At 45.5% G+C, this 12,578-nt stretch overlaps 1 pseudogene; it reads right to left on the bottom strand.

The window, feature by feature from the left end:
• Positions 1 to 12,080: 12,080 nt before the first annotated feature.
• Positions 12,081 to 12,198, bottom strand: LOC124623412 (annotated as a pseudogene).
• Between the last annotated feature and the right edge of the window lie 380 nt (positions 12,199 to 12,578).

Genomic DNA, 12,578 nt, shown 5'->3' with positions numbered 1-12,578 from the left:
TGTAAAGAATTCGCGTTAGTATTTTGCAGCTGTGACTTATTAAACTGATAGTTCGGTAATTTTCACATTTGTCAACATCTGCTTTCTTTGGGATTGGAATTATTATATTCTTCTTGAAGTTTGAGGGTATTTCGCCTGTCTCATACATCTTGCTCACCAGATGGTAGAGTTTTGTCAGGACTGGCTCTCCGAAGGCTGTCAGTAGTTCTAATGGAATGTTGTCTACTCCGGGGGCCTTGTTTCGACTTAGGTCTTTCAGTACTGTACGTACGTTTCCCTGCGTTTCACCCGTATTAATGCGTCAGCTGTTGCTGAGATTTAGAAAAAAGCTTAAAAAGATTGAAATAAGTTGGAAAGATCGAAATTTAACAGTTTTAACAATACACAGTCGGCGGTCGGTGTGACCGAGCGGTTCTACGCGCTACAGTCCGGAACCGTGCGACCACTACCGTCGCAGATTCGAATCCTGCCTTGGGCATGGATGTGTGTGATACACTTGAGTTGGTTAGGTTTAAGTAGTTCCTAAGTTCCAGGGGACTCTTTATTTGCTTTCTTTTTCTGGTAGTAAATAAATCCAATAAAGTTACAGAAACGCCTCGCATCTTTGCTCGTTGGTACTTGCTGTCGTCACACTCTGCATTCACAATACAAAATAACAGGGCGCTCCATTTTGGGCTTGAACGCAGCCATCCCTCCGCACGGGACATACAAAGCCGGAGCACGCTTACCTTCGTCGAGTACTGCTGAACAAGGACCTGTTTTAGGCTGACTGTAAAGCAATTGGCGTTTGACAGCCATGCAGCACACCAATGGGAGGCTCGCACTGTGTGGCCACTTCGCGTTAAGCAAAGCACCGTGCCTATCAGTTGTCAAGGAGGGATCTTCTTCGGAAATGAAACGTTTGAACGAAACACCACAACAGCGATCCTTAAAAAAGACACAGATTTTCATGTATAGATTCACTATCAATATCTGTACCATAGGAAGCATATACACACATCGAAAAAAGTTTTGCATCACCCCTTTTCACAGAACTCCTGAAGATATACATTGAGTGTGGATATTGTATCACAGACACAGTCCCTTTGACTGTTCAGAGATGTCACTAAACCCGCCCAAAGATGTAAACAACCATGCATGAGCAGCGCGTATTGGACGGAGGGGGTCCGATAACCGACCAGTTCCAGTCATTCCACCAGGAAGGGTGTACACGACTAGTTTTGTATGTAGTTCAACCATGCCTAGACGGTCAATACCGCGGTTCGATCGCGTCCACATTGTTACTTTGTTCCAGGAAGGTCTCTCAACAAGGGAGGAGTCCAGGCGTCTCGGAGTGAACCAAAGCGATGTTGTTCGGACATGGAGGAGGTACAGAGAGAGAGGAACTTCGATGACATGCCTCACTCAGGCCGCCCAAGGGCTACTACTGCAGTGGATGACCGCTACCTACGGATTATGGCTCACAGGAATCCTTACAGCAACGCCACCATGTTAAATAATGCTTTTCGTGCAGCCACAGGACGTCGTGTTACGACTCAAACTGTGCGCAATAGGTTGCATGATGCGCAACTTCACTTCCGATGTTCATGACGAGATCCATCTTTGCAACCACGACACCATGCAGGTTGGTGCAGATACGCCCAACAACATGCCGAATAGACCGCTCAGAAATGGCATCACGTTTTGTTCACCAGTGAGTGTCGCATATGCTTTCAACCAGACAATCGTCGGAGACGTGATTGGAGGCAACCCGGTCACGCTGAACGCCTTAGACACACTGTCCAGCGAGTGCAGCAAGGTGGAGGTTTCCCGTTGTTTTGGGGTGGCATTTTATGGGGCTGACAAACGCCGCTGGTTGTCATGGAAGGCGTCGTAACGGCTGTAAGATACGTGAATGCCAACTTCCGACCGATGGTGCAACCATATCGACAGCACACTGGCGAGGCATTCGTCTTCATGGACGATAATTCGCGCCCCCATCGTACACATCTCGTGAATGACTTCCTTCAGGATAACGACATCGCTCGACTAGAGAGGCCAGCATGTTTTCCAGACCTGAACGCTATCGAACATGCCCTGGATAGATTGAAAAGGGCTGTTTATGGACGACGTGACTCACCAACTACTCTGGGGGATCTACGCCAAATCGCCTTTGAGGAGTGGGACAGTCTGCACCAACAGTGCCTTGATGAACTAGTGGATAGTACGCCATGACGAATACAGGCAGGCATCAATGCAAGCTGACGTGCTACTGGGTATTAGAGGTACCGGTGTGTACAGCAATCTGCACCACAACCTCTGAAGGTCTCGCTGTATGGTGGTACAACATGCAATGTGTGGTTTTCATGAGCAATAAAAAGGGCGGAATGATGTTTATGTTGTTCTCTATTCGAATTTTCTGTACAGGTTCCGGAACTCTCGGAACTGAGGTGATGCAAAACTTTTTTTGATGTGTGTATAATGGAAAGTCATGGTAAGAAGCAAAACGAACAATTTCTTTCTTTAGGCCTCCCTATGTTGAATCAGTTATAGACTAAAATAATTTCACTTTTACCGTTTTAGATAAACAAAAACAGCCAGATGATGGCACAAGGTTGCTGAAACATGTTTGGGTAAAAATAGAAAAAAAAGTTTGCAAAAAGGCGGAATCCATATCCTATAGCGAAGTATTGGTGTGTGTGTGTGTGTGTGTGTGTGTGTGTGTGTGTGTGTGTGTGTGTGTTTGTGTTTGTGTTTGTGTACGGCCACAGAGCAAGAAACAGAGTGCACGTCTACACACGTCATGAAACCCATCACTGGACTTGGGCTAACTCGACCTCGACAGGTCCTCGGAAGGAGGTCACGACCGCCACTTAGCGCGAGTGCTGGGACAGGGGAGCGGCAACAGCCGACTTTTTTTGTCATCAGTCTACTGACTGGTTTGATGCGGCCCGCCACGAATTCTTTTCCTGTGGTAACCTCTTCATCTCAGAGTATGCCTTTTTTGCCATAGCGAGTCTGCTTTTGATGTCCTCCTTGCTCCGTCCGTCATTTGTTATTTTACTGCCTAGGTAGCAGAATTCCTTAACTTCATTGACTTCGTGACCATCAATCCTGATGTTAAGTTTCTCGCTGTTCTCATTTCTGCTACTTCTCATTACCTTCGTCTTTCTCCGATTTACTCTCAAACCATACTGTGTACTCATTAGACTGTTCATTCCGTTCAGCAGATCATTTAATTCTTCTTCATTTTCACTCAGGATAGCAATGTCATCAGCGAATCGTATCATTGATATCCTTTCACCTTGTATTTTAATTCCACTCCCGAACCTTTCTTTTATTTCCATCATTGCTTCCTCGATGTGCAGATTGAACAGTAGGGGCGAAAGGCTACAGCCTTGTCTTACACCCTTCTTAATACGAGCACTTCGTTCTTGATCGTCCACTCTTATTATTCGCTCTTGGTTGTTGTACATATTGTATATGACCCGTCTCTCCCTATAGCTTACCCCTACTTTTTTCAGAATCTCGAACAGCTTGCACCATTTTACATTGTCGAACGCTTTTTGCAGGTCGACAAATCCTATGAAACTGTCTTGATTTTTCTTTAGCCTTGCTTCCATTATTAACCGTAACGTCAGAATTGCCTCTCTCGTCCCTTTACTTTTCCTAAACCCAAACTGATCGTCACCTAGCGCATTCTCAATTTTCTTTTCCGTTCTTCTGTATATTATTCTTTTAAGCAGCTTCGATTCATGAGCTGTTAAGCTGATTGTGCGATAATTCTCGCACTTGTCAGCTCTTGCTGTCTTCGGAATTGTGTGGATGATGCTTTTCCGAAAGTCAGATGGTATATCGCCAGACTCACATATTCTACACACCAACGTGAATAGTCGTTTTGTTGCCACTTCCCCCAATGATTTTAGAAACTCTGATGGAATGTTATCTATCCCATCTGCCTTATTTGACCGTAAGTCGTCCAAAGCTCTTTTAAATTCCGATTCTAATACTGGATCCCCTATCTCTTCACTAAATCGAGTCTTGTTTCTTATTCCATCCCATCAGACAACTCTTCCCCCTCATAGAGGCTTTCGATGTATTCTTTCCACCTATCTGCTCTCTCCTCTGCATTTAACAGTGGAATTCCCGTTGCACTCTTAATGTTACCACCGTTGCTTTTAATGTCACCAAAGGTTGTTTTGACTTTCCTGTATGCTGAGTCTGTCCTTCCGACAATCATATCTTTTTCGATGTCTTCACATTTTTCCTGCAGCCATTTCGTCTTAGCTTCCCTGCACTTCCTATTTATTTCATTCCTCAGCGACTTGTATTTCTGTATTCCTGATTTTCCCGGAACTTGTTTGTACTTCCTTTCATCAATCAACTGAAGTATTTCTTCTGTTACCCATGGTTTCTTCGCAGCTACCTTCTTTGTACCTATGTTTTCCTTCCCAACTTCTGTGATGGCCCTTTTTAGAGATGTCCATTCCTCTTCAACTGTACTGCCTACTGCGCTATTCCTTATTGCTGTATCTATAGCGTTAGAGAACTTCAAACTATCTCGTCATTCCTTAGTACTTCCGTATCCTATTTCTTTGCGTATTGATTCTTCCTGACTAGTGTCTTGAACTTCAGCCTACTCTTCATCACTACTATATTGTGATCTGAGCCTATATCTGCTCCTGGGTAGGCCTTACAATCCAGTATCTGATTTCGGAATCTCTGTCTGACCATGATGTAATCTAATTGAAATCTTCCCGTATCTCCCGGCCTTTTCCAAGTATACCTCCTCCTCTTGTGATTCTTGAACAGGGTATTCGCTATTACTAGCTGAAACTTGTTACAGAACTCAGTTAGTCTTTCTCCTCTTTCATTCCTTGTCCCAAGCTCATATTCTCCTGTAACCTTTTCTTCTACTCCTTCCCCTCCAACTGCATTCCAGTCGCCCATGACTATTAGATTTTCGTCCCCCTTTACATACTGCATTACCCTTTCAATATCCTCATACACTTTCTCTATCTGTTCATCTTCAGCTTGCGACGTCGGCATGTATACCTGAACTATTGTTGTCGGTGTTGGTCTGCTGTCGATTCTGATTAGAACAACCCGGTCACTGAACTGTTCACAGTAACACACCCTCTGCCCTACCTTCCTATTCATAACGAATCCTACACCTGTTATACCATTTTCTGCTGCTGTTGATACTACCCGATACTCATCTGACCAGAAATCCTTGTTTTCCTTCCACTTCACTTCACTGACCCCTACTATGTCTAGATTGAGCCTTTGCATTTTCCTTTTCAGATTTTCTAGTTTCCCTACCACGTTCAAGCTTCTGACATTCCACGCCCCGACTCGTAGAACGTTATGCTTTCGTTGATTATTCAGTCTTTTTCTCATGGTAACCTCCCCCTTGGCAGTTCCCTCCCGGAGATCCGAATGGGGGACTATTCCGGAATCTTTTGCCAATGGAGAGATCATCATGACACTTCTTCAATTACAGGCCACATGTCCTGTGGATACACGTTACAACAAGCGTATTTTAAGCTACATATCGTCCGCAGCTCGTGGTCGTGCCGTAGCGTTCTCGCTTCCCGCGCCCGGGTTCGATTCCCGGCGGGGCCAGGGATTTTCTCTGCCTCGTGATGACTGGGTGTTGTGTGATGTCCTTAGGTTAGTTAGGTTTAAGTAGTTCTAAGTTCTAGGGGACTCATGACCATAGATGTTAAGTCCTATAGTGCTCAGAGCCATTTGAACCATTTTAAGCTACATATCAGCAAAATTACAAAAATACTCCATTTTATAAAGCTTTTATGTAGCGAACGCAATGCGATTTGCAAGTTTGGGAAGATCAGTTGTTGTGCGAGGTAGTTTGCTATTCGACGAAAACGAAAAGTATTTTAACAAGTTCGGTATTTCTCGAGATACACGGCGGGCTACGTTTGAAGCTGTTTCACCGCCGAGAAAATTTCACGTTTCAGATACATTGACGTAACTCTGGCGCTACATTCATAGAGACGCTACAGAAATCTGCTACTATGCGAAAATTTCAGGTTTTTGAAAGTGATTTCTGTGTGAGATAGTGACGACTTCCATGGCCGCGAAGAACGGAACGTTGCGGTGGCTGCCTGCAGACACCAGCTGCCGCGAGTGCACCGAAAGTTCCGACATAAAACTTCGGGTGGCAACTGATTTAAATCGTGCTGAAGAGGAGTCGTCTTGTACCATCCACCTGGTTCAGTTTGTTACACTTGAGCTGTAGTTTCCCCCTACAGCACGGCTGTTTTCCCGAAGGTCATCGTCAAACCATGACGTTGGATAAAGTGCCAGAACCGATGGACTACTGAAAATGGCCTTTGTAGCTAACTCGCGGTCAGCTTCGGTGGGTGCTTACGCTCTGGCCGGGACGCGGGGCGCTGACTTGCTGGATGACATTCCAGTACTGGCGCCGTATGCGGAAGAGGAGGGCTTTTGGCGCGGCAGAGCTGCAGAGTTTGATACGTCGCCAAGCTGTGTGTGAATAATGGAGGACGACAGCACGGTGCTCGCCACCGAGAATCCGCCGTCTACGCGAGAACTTTGGTCGCGCCGGTCTGCTGGCAGAGTTTGCAGTACCTGTTCCGAGCTTCCCTTCTTGCCGTTACGCTGGGCGCACCCCGCGGCATTCGCAGCACGGTGGCAACTTCTGTCTCATTACTGACACACTGTTAGTAATTCTGCTGCGAGTGGCTTGCCTCCACTTTTGTCTTGCAGCGCTCTGGCGGATAATCCTTGCTGTAGTATTGCAGCATCGATCCCTTCATCTGCCGCTTATCTGCCGATAATTGTGTCTACAGGTTTATTTCTTACAGCTGTTTCACATATAACATTATTGACATGTGTGAATAAACAAATGTGTATCGTGCCCACCTTTCAGATTTCGCGTCGTACTGACGACTCACCTGACCTGTGTGGCGTTCACACAGCTACTCTCTTTTTCTCCAAAGGTTTCCGCCTGTCGGATACCCATGCATGTTTGTTGAGTTTTCCTTTCCTCATCAAGCCAGTTGCCCTTTGCCAACTGCATTTTCTGTTAATCTTATTTTTACTCTGCTGTTGCTGCAAATTTGTGCCGGCCGCGGTGGTCTCGCGGTTCTAGGCGCGCAGTCCGGAACCGCGCGACTGCTACGGTTGCAGGTTCGAATCCTGCTTCGGGCGTCGATGTGTGTGATGTCCTTAGGTTAGTTAGGTTTAAGTAGTTCTAAGTTCTAGGGGACTGATGACCACAGCTGTTAAGTCCCATAGTGCTCAGAGCCATTTGAACCGTTTTTTTTTTTTTTGTTTTTTGCAAATTTGTATTGTCTTATTTCATACCGCGCGGGGTTAGCCGAGCGGTCTCCGGCGATGCAGTCATGGATTGTGCGGCTGGTACCGGCGGAGGTTCGAGTGCTTCCTTGCGCATGGGGATGTGTGTGTGTGTGAACATTTCTTATTTTGTCAGTTAACATATGTTGTGCGTTATCCGAGTATTTCTCCAGAGCCTTGTCTTTGTCGCTATTGTTTCCTCTCTTGCCTTCATTTTCGTCTCTTAAAGCTGTCATCAATGAAATATATGCAGAATGAGTATTTCTTCACTGAACCATTCATTTGATGCATCTGTGAAATATTCCAGATTCTATGAGTTTCTCCTGGTAACCATCAGTAAGTTACTTACGGGACGTATATTCGAAAAAATAAAAAAAACACATTTCGTAATACTAATGTTACAATTAACTTATGCACAGAGAATAAACTAGAGATGAAGATAATACACAGAACAGATAAAGCTAAAAAATACGGCAGACCAGGAATATACGAGGGTTGGAACTTTAGTAGTGGCAACTATTTGTTACAGCTCGTACAAAATAGTTATGTGTTTCAAAGTTTTACTGACCTTCAAAGAAGTCACCAGCATTGTGTATAACCCGTTGCCAGCGATGTGGAAGTCGCAGGATACTCTTAGCAGTGGCAGTTCCGTTGACGGTTCGAGCGGCGCGGTTTATTGTCCGACAAATTTGTAGCAGTTCTGAGGCGAATGCCGTGAAGTGTTTCCTTCAGTGTAATATATATATATAAACTTTGAAACACATAACTATTTTGTACGAGCTGTAACAAATAGTTGCCACTATTAAAGTTCCAACCCTCGTATATTCCTGGTCTGCCGTATTTTTTAGCTTTATCTGTTCTGTGTATTATCGTCATCTCTAGTTGATTCTCTGTGCATAAGTTAATTTTAACATTAGTATTACGAAATGCGTTTTATATATATATATATATATATATATATATATATATATATATATATATATGAACAAAAATGGACTTGTAGCACTATTGAAATAAGCCCTTCATATATTTGTGTGTACGTAAAAAGAATTGCTTTTAAAATTCCACGCTCAGAAATCTTAATTATATGTAATTTTCTTTCTTCTATTGGTAAAGACTTGAAGTATACACGTGTGTATCTTTAGTATTTTGGAAAATATAAGAAATAAAAATCAAAACAATGTAACTTAGTAGTATGTAACTGTCTAGCAACAATAAAACGCAGGATCAAAACGTTTTTCTACATTTATATCACCGGGACTGAAAAGGTTATAAGCTAATGTGCTTACAGACTGGACACTTACCTTTCTTTCTCTCGTATTACATGTTCACGAATATTGAAGTTTTTATTAATTTGTTACTTCATAGAAAACAAACAAACTTACTAGCATACGAAGGAGGGAAGAAATGTGCGCTTTTATACCGCTAACGTAGTAATTTTTCGCGCGTTCGTTTTCCTAAACAAACTTGTTGTTTGTGACATAAATAAAGCCAACAGCAACCGCTAGAGAGCGCATACCAGCTGTCCCGGTGTGACTACGGCGTTGTGTCCGGTGACGGATTTCACGTCAACGTTAGCTGGCTCGTCCCGTGTTGACGTCAGAAGCGTGCTTAGCGCCTCCAGGTTCTCACGGCACACGCTGTATGAGGCAGGCGTTCAGAACTTCCCCAGAGGCGCGCCCTCGCTCCCCACCCACAAGTTCCGCCCCTAGTTACCTGCTGCGTTCCCCGAGCGCCTAAATCGCCGCGCCTGCGAGTTCACAAACTTGCGACTCCAGGAGCCGCGGCTGGTAACTGCGGAACTGAACCGCCCGGCCTCGCCCGGGGCGTCAGTTATGTAAAGCAGAGAAGGCTGCTGCCGGGGGCCTTCCTCCGGATGGGATTTCGCCATTTCGCATTCTTCCGGCGACGACCGCCCGGGAGGCGCTTCGAATTGAAAACACGGCGGAGTGTCTCCCCGTGTCCCACCTGACTCTGCCCGGAATTCCATTAACGTGTGAAGAATCTGCCGCCCCTGGGACTCCCACTCGCGGGGACAGCTCGGCGTGAATCTCGTAGCATTTATTCCACTTCAGCTGCTCCCTCACATCTCGTCGACTGAAATACGAGGTGCGTTCAACATGCGGTGCAGCACATTTTTTCCTCGGCCAGTTTCGGTTGAAAACATGCAGGATTTGTTGTGGGACGTCGTGGAATATTACCGCTTCAGCCCCTACATTTATCTGCGAAATTCCGATAGGTGGCGGCGCTATATGTAGCTTTCATAGTTCATAACGGAGCTGCGTTACAAGTAGAGAGCTGTCATTGAGCATCGAAGATGTCCATAGGCACTTGCAGAATGTCTACGGAGACCTGGCAGTGAACAAAAGCACGGTGAGTCGTTGGACGAGACGACTGTGCTCTGTGATAGTCGCAACAAGTTCGCGCAAACGCGTCCGATCTCCGTCGTGCTGGACGGTCGAACACAGCTGTGACTCCAACAGTGTTGGAACGTGCGGACACTCTTGGTCGAGGTGATCGGACTGATCACAGTGAATCGTCCCGCTGCACAACGGGACGCCTCTGTTGGGCAGTGCTGACACACTCGTTTGGGCCACTCAAAAGTGTCTCCCCGCTGGGTTCCTCGCCTCCTAATACAGGACCACAAGGAGCAACGAAGGACCGTTAGTGCGGAATTACTTGCGCTTTACGAGGCTGATTGTGACAGTTTTTTTTACCTAAATTACTCTTGAGACGATGAAATACTGGTTCATCGCTTCGAACCGGCGCCACACCACCTCTCCTCCGAAGAACAAGTCCGAAACTGCACCCTCAGTCATCTCGACGGTCTTCTGAGACTCTGAAGGGGTTATTCTGTTCTCTGCCCTCCCTCATGGTGCAACGATCAACTGTAAAGTCTATTTTGCTACCCTTGGGGAAATAAAGAAATGACTTCAGCGTGTTCGTCGTCGCAAAAACCGAAACCAACTTCTCCGTCTCCGCGATTTGATTTGATTTATTGCTCATTTAGAGACCTGTTGCCCTACATTTTATAACAGGACGTTCATTTTACAGCTTTTCATGTACATTACAAAACTTATTCCATATTACAAGCAGCAGTTGTTGTGTTTAGCAATTACAATGGAAGTAATAATAAATTAAAAATACATACATGTAAATAGATTCTTTGCGTCTCCATGACAACGAAAGGCTTCACAAAAGTCTGCGCACGCGAGAGCAGCTGACAATAAATTTCATTGGACTGGTCTTTCTGATCCACCGTACAGCACGGTCCTCCCACCACTTGTTTGGCCCAATGAAGGATGTATTCCGCGGGATGCAGTACCTGGATCATGGGGAGGTTATTGATGAAGCGAGACGACGGTTCTGCAGTCGGCGAGTAGAGTGCTGCCATGGGGGCATACGGACCCTTCCAGTAAGGTGGCGTAAGGCCATTGTATTGAACGAAGATTATGTCCAAAAATAGGATTATGTAGTCAAAAAGAGTGGGGGATGAAGTGGTGTACTGGAATTCTGAATAAAACCAACCTGATTTGAGAAAAAACTTGTTTTACTTGTTGAACGTCGCTCATAGTATTCTCGCATTTAGTTACGTGGTCCTGTCAGGATGCAGTTTTCCAGCATACATCCATTTCTGTTTGACAGTTTCCTTACGCTTCCACGTGACGAGTGCTTTAAGTAATCAACAAAATTTTGCTCAGATACCCGAATGTATCTGTCAGTGATGTTAGAATTTTTTATTTATTTTTTAAACAAAACAGATAAAATCATACTCGTTCCGTTTCTCCCCCGCCCAATGTAGAAATATGACTATTGAGAGCTCTAATTTCTGTCTTTCTGTTTGTTTCAGGTAAGCGTGAACAGCTTCTTGCATCTTCAGTGAGTACACACATATTTGCAACTGGCGTGGGATGCTTGCTGTGTTACGCAGCGAATGAGTTACAAGGTGATGTTTCTTCAACGTTACTCCACAATTAGGGATATGAAAACGTAATTCAGATCCCGTTTACTTTCAACGTCTTTTCCTGTTCTCCCTCCTCCTTGTCTTCACTTGATAAACCTCATTCACATTTTGTTTCTCATCCTTTCTTTCCTCGTCCTGTTCATCGTCTTCCTCCTTATCTTTCACTTCCATTCCTCCTGATGCTGAAACAACGCTGTAGAAATCACCATTCAGTGAAATTTCACGTTAAGTCAGTTGTTAAGAAGTAACTAACTTGCTGCATGCAGAGATAAAGGACCCCCCACTCTGCTACTTCACTGTAACGACAGGATGATTTCGGGTACTAACCATACATCGCCTCAGCGGTATACAGTTCCTGAAATATTACTGTGTTAATGTTTGCACTGCGAAATAGAATTTTGCGTATGTTACTCGAACTCCTGTAGCGCACGACCCAGGTTTTGGAACCTGAGTCCATTTCCTACCGCCAGGCTGTTGCATTCGTGTTACTAATGGTTGCTGGACGATTGTCAAGCGAAGAGGCTTCAGCCACTCAAAAAATCAAGCGGCAATTCCAAATACCTTAAGATTTTCCAGTACAAGAAAAATTATTAATGCCGCAGTAAGTAAGGCCCAACGGTACCTACCGGCCGCCGTGTCATCCTCAGCCCGAAGGCGTCACCGGATACGGATATGGAGGGGCGTGTGGTCAGCACACCGCTCTCCCGACCGTGTCGGTTTTCGTGACCGGAGCCGCTACTTCTCAGTCAAGTAGCTCCTCAATTTGCCTCACGAGGGTTGAGTGCACCCCGCCTGCCAGCAGCGCTCGGCACACCGGAAGGTCACCCATCCAAGTGCTAGCCCAGCCCGATAGCGCTTAACTTCGGTGATCTGACGGCAACCGGTGTTACCACTTTGGCAAGGCCGGTGGCGATACTACAGAATAATTGACTACTAATCCTTTAAATTTCGGGCATGCAGCCGCGGAAATAAAATTTCCTCCACTGAGATTTCGGCCGCGTATCGTCCGTCCATCCTCAGAGTGAGTCACAAGACTGACGACAAGATGCCAAGCGCGGCCTTATATGCTCCACCGCGGCGGTGCTGCGCATGCGGGTCACAGATGCTGGTCGGCGGCAGAGACATACGCTTACACGTGCGCCGTCTGTGGCGAAGCCGTCCAGGCATTCGATTCGCTTATCGATGTGTAATCGGCGGCGGTGGCACCAACACGACTCTGCAGTTTAATTACCCCAAGAGCCGGATTCCATGCTTCGTCCAAATTAAAACCATTATCTCTATTTATTAAATT

The sequence above is a fragment of the Schistocerca americana genome, chromosome 7 (assembly GCF_021461395.2).
Source record: "Schistocerca americana isolate TAMUIC-IGC-003095 chromosome 7, iqSchAmer2.1, whole genome shotgun sequence".
Lineage (NCBI taxonomy): Eukaryota > Metazoa > Arthropoda > Insecta > Orthoptera > Acrididae > Schistocerca > Schistocerca americana.
Note: the sequence above shows the minus strand (reverse complement) of the source record. Positions and strands in the feature narration are given on the sequence as shown.